This window comes from Molossus molossus, unplaced genomic scaffold, assembly GCF_014108415.1.
Source record: "Molossus molossus isolate mMolMol1 unplaced genomic scaffold, mMolMol1.p scaffold_m16_p_15, whole genome shotgun sequence".
In the NCBI taxonomy this organism is placed as follows: Eukaryota; Metazoa; Chordata; class Mammalia; order Chiroptera; family Molossidae; genus Molossus; species Molossus molossus.
Window position 1 is genome coordinate 43,503,995 of NW_023425350.1, and position 12,067 is coordinate 43,516,061.

A 12,067-nucleotide genomic window follows, 5' to 3' on the forward strand; every position below is an offset into this window, starting at 1 on the left:
TAAAGGACCTATTCGCAGAAAACTATAGGTCATTGAAAAAAGAAATAGAGGAAGATATATAAAAGTGGAAGCACATACCTTGTTCATGGATTGGAAGAATTAACATCATTAAAATGTCCATACTACCACAGCAATCTATAGATTTAATGCAATCCCCATAAAAATACCAATAACATACTTCACAGAACTAGAACAAATACTTCAAAAGTTCATATGGAACCAAAAAAGACCCAGAATAGCCACACCAATCTTAAAAAAGAATAAAATTGGAGGGATCACATCAGATTTAAGGTTATACTACAAAGCCACTATAATCAAAACAGCCTGGTACTGGCACAAAAACAGGCCGCTAGATCAATGGAACGGAATAGAGAGCCCAGAAATGGACCCAAGACAATATGCTCAATTAATATTTGAAAAAGGTGGCAAGAGCATACAGTGGAGTAAAGACAGCCTCTTTAATAAATGATGTTGGGAAAATTGGACAGCTACATGCAAAAAAAAACACAAAAAATGAAACTAGACTATCAAATTACACCATACACAAGAATAAACTCAAAATGGATAAAAGACTTAAATGTGACTCATGAATCCATAAAAATCCTAGAAGAAAATGTAGGCAACAAAATTTCAGACATCATACGCAGGAAAATCTTCACTGATACATCACCTAAGGCAACAGAAACACAGGAGAAAATGAACACATGGGACTACATCAAACTCAAAAGCTTCTGCACAGCAAAAGAAACAACCACCAAAATGGAAAGGCAACCCACTCTATGGGAGAACATCATTGCCAATGACACATCAGAAAAGGGGTTAATTTCCAATGGATATATATATATATTTGGAAATATATATATAAAGAGAGAGAGAGAGAGAGAGAGAGAGTGCTCATACAGCTCAACAAAAGGAAGACACAGAACCCAATTAAAAAATGGGCAGAGGAACTAAATAGACACCTCTCCAAACAGGACATACAAATGGCTAAGGGACATGTGAAGAAATGCTCAACATCACTAATCTTCAGAGAGATGCAAATTAAAACAACAATGAGGTATCACCTCACACCTGTCAGAATGGCCACCATCAACAAATCATCAAACAACAAGTGCTGGGGAGGGTGTGGAGAAAAGGGGACTCTAGTACACTGCTGGTGGGAATGCAGACTGGTGCAGCCACTACGGAAAACAATATAGTGTTACCTCAAAAAATTAAAAATTGAACTTCCATTTGACCCAGTGATCCCACTTCTAGGAATATACCCTAAGAAGCCTGAAACACCAATTGGAAAGAATATATGTACCCCCATGTTCATGGCAGCACTATTTACAATAGCTAAGATCTGGAAACAGCCCAAGTGAAACAAGCCAAGCAGAGAAAGACAAATATCACATGATCTCACTTATTTGTGGAATATAATGAACATAACAGTCTGAAGAATGGGGTAGTCCCAGAGACATGGAAGTGGGGTATAGACTGACAATCCCCAGAAGAGGGGGTGGTGGGGGAGAGATAAAACACAGAACTTATATGCATGTTTGCATGAACAATGGACATGGACAAAAAAGCTGGGGACAGGGTAGGGAGGGAGAGGGAGGGGGATATCAGTGGGGGGGGGGGAGAAACATCTGTAACAAAAATAAATTCATTAAATAAATTAATTAATTTTAAAAACAAGAATAATCTTTGTTGTAGTTTACCTTAGTTTTCATTCCTTTGAATATTTCCTGTCAATCCCTTGTGGCCTGAAATTTTTCTGTTGAGAAAATCAGCTGACAGTCTTATGGGAACTCCATTTTAAGAAACAACTGCTTTTCTCTTACTGCTTTTAAGATTCTCTCTTTGTCTTTAACCTTTGGCATTTCAATTATGATGTGTCTTGGTGTGGACCTCTTTGGGTTCATCTTGTGTGAGGCTCTCTGTGCTTCCTAGACTTTTATGTCTATTTCTTTCACCAGGTTAAGGAAGTTTTCTGTCATTTTTTCAAATAGATTTTCAATTCCTTGCTCTTCCCCTTCTCTTTCTGGCACCCCCATGATGTTGTCCCAGAGGCCCCTTAAACTATCCTCATTTTTTGGATTCTTTTTTTCTTTTGCTGTTCTGATTGGGTATTTTATGCTTCTTTATCTTCCAAATCGCTGATTTGATCCTATGCTTCATTTACTCTACTGTTGATTCCCTATCATGTATTCTTAATTTCTGACTGGCTCTTTTTTTTGGTTTCTATCTTCATTTTTATGTTTCCTATCTCTTTGTTGAAGTTCTCACTGAGATCATTGAGCATCCTTACAACCAGTATTTTAAACTCTGCATCTGGTTGATTGTCTCCATTTTATTTAGTTCTTTTTCTAGAGTTTTGTTCTGTTCCTTCATTTGGAACATGTCTCTGTGTTTGTTTCAATAAATTTGGTGAAGCTGCTATGTCTCCCAGACTTGCTAGAGTGGCCTTATGTACTAAGAGTCCTGTAGGGCCAAGTGGCACAGCCTCCTAGGCCATTCAATCTGGATATTCAGGTATAACCCCATGTGGGCTATGTGCAGCCTCCTGTTGTAGTTGAGCCTTGATTGCAGTTGGCACATCAATGGGAGGAATTTACCCATAGGCCATCTGCTTGGAGGACTGGCTGTGACCACAGCAGAGGAGTTGCTGTGCAGGAGCTGACCCCACAGAGCACTTCAGTGGGGCTTTGGTGGCCAATGCATCTTTCTCTTGAGTGTGTTGCTGGTGGAGGTGGTTGGGTGGTGCTCTGGTGTGGTCTGAAGCTGGCCACCAGATGCACTGGCTCTGGGGCCTCCCAGGAGGGGCAGGCTTAGATCAGCTGCTGCTTGTGCCCTGCCTGGGGCCACCTGGCATGGGCTACAAAGAAATCTGCATATGGCTGCTATTTGTGCTGGGCTTGGAGGTGCCCAGGAGAAGCCAAGCTGTGAACCAAGGTCAGCTGCTACTAATGCTGGGACCACTTAGCAGGAGGTATGAGGCACACTGAGACTAGATGCTGCTTTTTAGGGGGTTGTGAACCTTTGGAAATTTTTAGAAAAGTTTGCAGCATGAGCCAAGACAGACTGTTTGTATGGAAAGCCACTGAATAAGGCTTGGGTGGGCCCACAAATTGGGTGGGTGGGGTTTCAAGGAATCATCAGGGTGAAGCAAACAGTGTTAGCCAGGTTGATGGAGACTCAGATAAGGCGCTGGCTCTTATCTGAGTGAGGGGAGGGCTCAGCAAAGGAACAATGGTTTCTGCCAGTACTTCTGTCTGGGAGAAAGCTGGCCCTTCAGTCTTCACTCCAAAGCCAGACAGTTCAGTTCCTCCCTATATATCCCTGACTCATCTTTCTGGCTCCTACCCCAGCACTGGAGCTCAGAGCCAGTGATTCTGAGTAAGTCCACATGCAGGTCCTATAAGAGGAACATCTGGGACTCCAGAAGCTTCTATCTATCTTACTCAGCCACAATCCCAGCTGGTTTCCATAGACAGAAGTTATGAGGACTTCTCTTCCTGGCTCTGGAACCCTGGGCTGGGGGTCCTGGTGTGGGGCAGGGATGCCTTGCTCCTCAGGGAGAATCTCCACAGCTGAGATACCCCCTTCTAATTTTTATCTGCCACAGGGGGGTGTGGGACCAGCTCATTTCATGTTGCCTTTCCTCCTAATAGTTCATCATGGCTTCTTTTTATCCTTCATTATAGGACTTCTGTTCAGCTAGATCTCAGGCAATTCCCAAAAATGGTTGCTCTGATGTTTAGTTGTCATTTGATGTGGTTGTAAGAGGTTCTGAGTACCATGTTTACCTACTCTCCAACTTGACTTGAACCCCCAACAGTTTTGTTTTTTAATTGAAGTAAACTGCATAGAAAAAAAGTGTGCAGTTCAGTGAACTATCCAAAATGTATATCTATTTTTTATTTGTATAACCATCATTGAAGTAAGCACATGCACACACACACACACACACACACACACACACACAATCATTACCAATAACCCAGAAACCTTCTTGTCCCCTCCCTATATCTACCCATTCCCTCCACTCCAAAGATAATTCTTGTCCTGGCTTCTAACACCATAAAGATTTTCCTAATTTTCTCTTATCTCATGTTTTGAGGAAAATTTTTTATATTTTCCTTTTACTGAACACTATATTTGTGAGATTCATTCATGTGGGTGAAGTCATAGTTTGCAAACTTTCAATCCTGTTCGGTATTCCATTATATGATAATACCACACTTTACTAATCTATTCTACTGTTGATGGGCATTTGAATTGTTGGTAGTTTGAGCCACGGCAAATAATACTAATGTAAGCATTCTTGTACTTGTCTCTTGGTGTACCAGTGCACACATTTCTCTTGGGTATAAACCCAGGAGTAGAATTGCTTGGTCACAGGGAGGTGTTGGTTCCACTTCAACAGATATTGCCAAACTACCTTCCAAGATGGATGCACCAATCTACTCCCCTGTTAGCAGTGTTTGTGAATTTTAGTTGCTCAACATCCTGGCAGGAAAGACGTATTTGAAAGGCTCCCTGTGGGATGGGGGCTCTACTGAGCATCAGGTTGAGAGCCACTGGTGCCATTGTATGTCACACACTTTGGAAATGGTTTATGGTTTCCCATATGGTTGTAGTACTGGGGGCCTGGGGATATAGTGAGATGTTTTCACAACCACTGAAGAAGCAGATGGGAGAGAGATTTTTATTCCCATTTTACTAATAAGGCCACTAACACTCAAAGGACTTGCCAGAAGTAATAGAACTATATAGTAACCATAAGGACTAAAAGCCAGCCTGTTGTATGTTCCAACATACAACACATTATTCATTAGGTGTCCAATGTATAGAGGTTTGGGGCAAACCAGATGCCAAGGCCCCCTTCTCCATTGCTCCTATTCCAGGGTTTAAGAAAGAAAAGACAGCAGAATGACTCTGAATGACTCAGACTTGGCTCACAACTGAAGTCTCTGGTCACGGTTGTGAAAAGCAAACACACTCTCTTCAGGCAGGGATGATGTAAAAAAGTAAGTGTACCCCTTCAGGAAGCTCTGCAACTAGAAGAGTGGTTGGTGTCACCTGGAGCAGTATGGCCTGAGCATCCCTCAAACAGACTGGGCTCTGACTCTCAGCTCTTCTTTATCCTCAGTGGATGACCTTGAACAGAACTCAATCTCTCTGAGTCTCAATTTCCTCATGGGTAAAATGAAAACAATACAAGTCTCCCTTGCATTTCCAAAGTAGAGCATTTCTATGAAACCTTTCCTAAACTGAAATGGTGTCAAGTGAAGAAGCAATTACCACTAATTTACACAGAAACATTTTTGAGCGTTCCCAGACCCAAAATTTGACGCACACCCAAGGTCTTTATTTTCTTCACCATGATTAAAACACTTAATCACATCCAGTTTTACACGGGGCTCTCTTAGGCTTTGCTGATACCTTAGGACACATCTTGGAAATGGATGCACAAAATAAATCAGGACAAAGCTCAGACGCTCACAGACACAGGTCAGAGCCATGGCAGCTGGATGCTGAGATGTGGAGTATGATTCCTGAAGAAGGAGGTTGGTGCTGCACCTCTTGCTGCTTGCAGTGCAGTCTTTCTCATAAAAGCGAAATGCTCTTCAGGTTTCTTTTGGTTAGGGGAAACAGGTACAGTACCAATACAGGTCTTTTGAAAAATCAAAATGGCAGAATGCAAACTTTAGAAAAAGGAGGGGATACTTATAATATACATTCATGTTTTAAACACTAAATAACATATATAAAAACACATAAGCATTCAATACTATGTAGATATTCTTGATGTTACCAGATAGAGCTCATTTGAATCTTCAACTTTTCTCTCTCTACTGGATCTTTTCCATCAGTGGACAAATGCGGTTTTCTCCTGTCTTTAAAAACTCTCTTAACCCTCTTTCCTCCTGTAGCTGGCTTGAGCCCTATTTCTCTCTTCCATATAAAACTAATGGCCTTCACAACCCAATTCTCCTCAACAGACGAGTGGATAAAAAAGCTGTGTACATACATACAATGGAATATTGCTCAGCCATAAAAAAGAATGAAAACTTACCATTTGTGACAACATGGATGGACCTAGAGGGTATTATACTCAGTGAAATAAGTTAGTCAGAGAAAGACAAATACCACATGATTTCACTTACACGTGGAATCTCAAAGACAAAATAAACAGCCCTGGCTGGATTGGGTCAGCGGTTAGAGCGTTGCCCCACGGACCAAAGAGCGGCGGGTTCGATTCCAGTCAAGGACACTTACCTCGGTTGTGGTTCGTCCCCAATCGGGTCGTGCAAGAGGCAACCACTCGATTTGTCTCTCTCACATCGATTTTTCTCTCTCTCCCTTTCTCTCCCTCCCATTCTATCTGATGATAAATGTAAAAATATCCTCGGGTGAGGATTAAAATAAATAAATAAATAAATGACAAAATAAACAGATAAAATTAAAACAGACTCATAGATACAGAGAGAAGACTGATGGTTGCCAGAGGGAAGGGGGGCTGAGAGATGGGTGAAAAAGGTGAAGGAATTAAGTATTAATTGGTAGTTACAGAAGAGTCATAGGCATGTAAAGTTCAGATAGAGAATATAGTCAATGATAGTGTAATAACTATGTACGATACCAGGTGTGTAACTGAAAATATCAAAAGGAACAATTTGTAAAGTATATAATAGTAACCACTATGCTGTACAACTAAAACTAATAATAATAGTGACAAAATAATAATATGAATTAACAAAATAATGTTGAATGTAAACTGTAATTGAGAATTTTAATTTTTTGTTAATCCTCACCCACAGATATTTTCCCACTGATTTTTAGATAGAGTGGAAGGGAGGGGAAAGATGGAGAGAGAGTAAAACATCAATGTGAGAGAGACACATCAATTGATTGCCTCCCACACAACCCCAACTGGAGCCGGGGATCAAACCTGCAACCCAGGTATGCTCCCTTGACCAGGAATCGAACCTGCAACCCTTCAGTCCTCGGGCCAGCACTCTAACTCTCCCAGACAGGGCAAAAATATTTTTTTAATTACAAAAAAAAAAAGGCCTTCAAAGCATTGTTTGTACTCACTCACTGTAATTCTTCTTCTTCATTTGTTCTTGAACCTTTCCAAGAAGACTTTCTTGCCCCCTCCACTGACATGACTCTTTTCAAGGTTACCAATGACTTTGACTTTGGAGGGTTCTCAGTTGCACCTTACTTGCTCTATCAGCAACTATGGGCACAGTCACTTTCTCCCACCTCTTTGACATATCTTTGTCACTTGCCTTCCTAGATAGGCACCACCCTCCTTTAGTCTCCTCCTATCTCATTGGCTGGCCCTTCTGTCTTTTTTGCTTATTTTCCCTATTACCCCCAGTCATAAACACTAGACTGTTCTAAGACTCATGTCTTAGGTTTCTCTTTTCTATCTACTATCAGTTCCTCAAAAATCTCTTCATCTCTTGGCTTTAAATGCCATCTATTCATTGATAATTCCCCAACGTTTATCTCCAGCCCTGACCTTTGCCTTGAATTCCAGACTCATCTATCTAAACTGTCTAACTGGACTCTCCACGTGGATGTCCAAAAGGAATATGGCCCTGGCCGGTTTGGCTCAGCGGTTAGAGCGTCTGCCTGCGGTCCGGAGAGACTCGGGTTCGGTTCCCGCTAAGGGCGTGTACCTGGGTTGCAGTTTGTCCCCGGCCCTGGTTGGTCGTGCAGGTGGCAGCCACTCGATGTGTCCCTTTCACATCGATGTTTTCCTCTCTCTCTCTTCCTCCCACTCTATCTGAACAAAACATGGAAAAATGTCCTCGGGTAAGGATAAAAAAAAAAAAAAGGAATCTGGAATGTAAATTGCCACAACCAAACTCCTGATTTTCTCCCCAACCTGCACCCCTGATGGCTTCGCTCTCAGTTCATAGTAATTCCCTTTTTCTAGTTGCTGAAGTAAAAAAAACCCTGCTTTTCTGCTTGGCTGCTTTCTTTCTCACATCCCACAAACAGTCCATTAGCAAATCTTTTTTACTCTATTTTATTTTATTTTTTATTCCTCACCTGAGGATATTTTTCCATTTATCATCAGACAGAGAGAGAGAGACAGAGAGAAACATTGATGTGCTAGAGCCACATCGACTAGTTTCCTCCTGCATGACCCAACCAGGGCCGGGGATGAACTGCAACCGAGGTACGTGCCCTTGAACCGGAATTGAACCCGCAACTCATTGGTCCACAGGCTGACGCTCTAACCGCTGAGCCAAACCAGCCAGGGTGTTTACCCTATTTTAAAAATATATCCAGGCCCTGGCTGGTTAGGTCAGCGGTTAGAGCGTTGGCCTGCGGTCCGGAGAGACCCGGATTCAGTTCCCGCTAAGGGCACGTACCTCGGTTGCAGTTTGTCCCTGGCCCTGGTTGGTCGTGCGGGTGGCAACTACTCGATGTGTCCCTTTCACTTCGATGTTTCTCTCTCTCTCTTCCTCTCTCTCCCTCCCACTCTATCTGAACAAAAAATGAAAAATGTCCTCGGGTGAGGATTAAAAAAAAAAAAAAAAAATTAAAAATATATCCAGAATCTCACCACTCCTCACTATCTCTAGTATTACTACTCTGATTTATGATACTTTCTTCTTTTCCTTAGATTATTTCAGTAGCTTCCTAATTGGTTTCACCTTTGTCCTTCACAGCTTATTTTCAACACAGCAAGTCAGATCATGTCTCTCCTAGGCTTAAACCAAACAGTGGTTTCTCATCTTGTTTGGAGAAAATCAAAGTGCTTGCAAAGGCCCTCCATGATCCCTCGCCCACACACCCATACCTTTATGACCTCATCTTCTTCTATTCTTCATGTGCTCACCCTGTTCTTGATTCAGACACACTGGCCTGCTTGTCGATCCCTAAACTTGCCAGTCATGCTCCTGCCTCCGGCCTTTGCATTTGCTCTTCTCTATGCCAAGAATGCGTCTACTTCAGACATCCTGTGCCTCTTCCCCACCTCCTTCCAGACTTTATTTACGTGTACCTTCTCAGTGAGGACTTCCCCAACAACCTTATACTGCACCCCTCTTTATTTTCTCCCTTGTACTTCTCACTACCAAACACAACACACACACACACACACACACACACACACCCATTGTTGTTATTGATCTTGTGTAATGCTTGGTTTCCCAGGTAGAGTGTACAGGGCACAAGGCAGGGTTTTTGACATTTCAGTTCACTCCACTTTCTCCAGCACCTGGAGTGGTGCTTGCTTATAATACAGTTTAGTAAATATTGGTTGAATGAATGAATTAGTCCCTACTCACAAAGACAAAACAAACAGCCTTGCTAAAAGAAATCCCAGTGGAAATCCCCATGAGTTGGTTGGCATGAAAGAAATACAACTTATTTGAAGGGGAAAATAGTTTTGGCTTTACCTTTTATTTCAAAAAGTTCTATTTAACAAAGACTAGCCATTGCTTGTCCCAGTAATCCCTATCTAATTTTTAATATGCCCCAATGAAAATGAGAACAGAGAAAAGAATAGAGAATGGGAGCCTGGGGGAGTGGGGAGGAAAGGGGGTGAGAGCAGAGGAAGACAAATGCAGGATAGAGGGCTCCATGGAATGCATGACCCGGATGACTGGACTTGCCCTGGGTCTTTTCTCCTCAAGCAGGTTCTAAAGCAGGTTTCCTGCCTGCCTCTCTGCTCTCTAGGCTCTCCCAGGTTCATCACTCCTCCTAACCAAAGAGTCCTTCTAGCTGCTTACATCACTAATGAAGCTTCTTGTAGGTTGTATCACAGCCTTCCCATTTAAAATTTCTATCATACAATGGCATGTGTGAAAAAAGAATGCAGAACTACTTACAGCCAGTGTAAATACCATTTCTCCCACTAGAGGTGGAGAGGGTGGTAGGGATGTTGTCTGCCTAATGCCTGATAAGGAGGGGGCGGTACATTTTCCTTCATTGCACACTTCATTGCAGCCCAAGAATGAGGGAAAGGAAAGTTAGGAAGGAATAAATGGGAAAGGAGGTGAGTGAAAATTGAAAAGACACTGAAAACAAACCTTTATAATTAACCTTGAGTTTATTTATGTAAGTTTGATGTATTTTTTATTGAACTATTAATCTTACTCTCAGTTCATGGTACATTATCATCATTATTATTATATTATTGGGTGATAAAAGATCACTCTTGTTTTATTCATGTATTTATTTCCTTTCCTTTCCATTTCCTACTGTCTTCCCAACACCAATGGCAATCATTCTAATATATTAAAGAATATTTTGTATGTAGAAAAGACCATCCTGGTCCATCTCTCTTCACCTCTGGGTGCAAATAGCCCTTTGTCTCAGCCAGGCCTGAACCAGGGGATCATTCTTCTTCATCTTCCTGTTATGTGTCTTTGAAGTGGCCACTGTCTTCTGTGTCTAGTACAAGACATAGCCAGCTCCCTCCAAGGCCTCAGAGGAAGAATAGAACCACATTAAAACTGCCAGGAGACTCTGTAACCCTAGAATAGATTTTTACAAAGGTCACTCCACTTTGCTCCTGGCCGGCTTGGCTCAGCGGGTAGAGCAGTGGACCAAGGAATCGCGGGTTCAGTTCCGGTCAAGGGCACGTACCTTGAGTGCGGTTCCTCCCCGGCTCTGGTCAGGGTTGTGTGGGAGGCAACCAGTGACGTGAACCAGCCCAAGTTCACCAGGGACCAGTGGGAGGACCGGATACAGGTGTGGCACGCAGAGCACTGCAGGATGTTCGAAGACTCTGCTATGTTGGAGCATCTGAAGATTACCCAAGACCTGGAAATGTGTGGAATCAACTATTTTGAGATAAAAAATAAGAAAGGAAAAGATCTTTGGCTTGGAATGGATGCCCTTGGATTTAATATTTACGAGAAAGATGAAAAGTTGATCCCAACGATTGGCTTCCCGTGGAGTGAAACCAGGAACATCTCTTTCAATGACAAAAAGTTTTTCATTAAACCCATCGGCAAGAAGGCACCTGACTTCGTGTTCTACACGCCCCCCGCCTGCGCATCAACACGCAGATCCCGCAGCTCTGCGTGGGGAACCATGAGCTGCACATGCACCGCAGGAAGCCCCACACCAGGCCTGGGAGGAGAAGCGCCAGGAGCAGCTGGAGCGGCAGCAGCTGGAAATCGAGAAGAAGAGGAGAGAAACCGCGGAGAAAGAGAAAGAGCAGATGTTATGGGAGAAGGAGCTGATGCTCGGGCTCAAGGACTACGAGCAGAAAACCAAGAAGGCTGAAAAGGAGCTCTCGGACCAGATTCAGAGGGCCCTGCAACTGGAGGAGGAGAGGAAGCGGGCGCAGGGGGAGGCTCAGCGCCTGGAGGCTGACCTCGTGGTGCAAAGGAGGAGCTGGAGAGGCCTACGGTGGATCAGACAAAGAGCCAGGAGCAAGCAGCTGGCTGCGGAGCTCGCTGAGTACACCGCCAAGATCCGCAGCTGGAGGAGGCACGCAGGCGCCAGGAGGACGAGGTCGAGGAGCGGCAGCACAGGGCCAAGGAAGCCCAGGATGACCTGGTGAAGACCCAGGAGGAGCTGCACCTAGTGATGACAGCCCCCGCCCCCACCGTTCCCGTGTATGAGCCAGTGAGCTACCGCGTCTGGGAGAACCTGCAGGAGGAGGGCACGGGGTACACGGGCTGCAGCGCGGAGGGACCCAGCGAGGGTGTCCTGGACCACCACGAGGAGAAGCGGGTCACTGAGGCCGAGAAGAACCTGCGCGTGCAGCAGCAGCTGATGACTCTGTCCAGTGAGCTGTCCCAGGCCAGAGACGAGAACAAGAGGACCCACAATGACATCATCCACGGTGAGAACATGAGGCAAGGCCAGGACAAGTACAAGACGCTGCGGCAGATCCCGCAGGACACCACCAAGCAGCGCATCAACGAGTTCGAGGCCATGTGAGGGCCTGGCCCGACTGGGCAAGGCAGGGTCTCAGGCCTAGGCTCCCCAGATGGTCACATGCAGACTCTGAAACCTGTATTTGTAGTTCTCTAAATCTAGACCCTTCCTGTACTCCAGTTCCTTTAAAAAGAGAGTAGCTATTTCATGGGACTAT

At 43.8% G+C, this 12,067-nt stretch overlaps 1 pseudogene; it reads left to right on the forward strand.

Annotated features, from left to right (window-relative positions):
• The first annotated feature begins 10,719 nt into the window (after positions 1–10,719).
• On the forward strand, positions 10,720–11,913 carry LOC118630893 (annotated as a pseudogene).
• Positions 11,914–12,067: the final 154 nt, after the last annotated feature.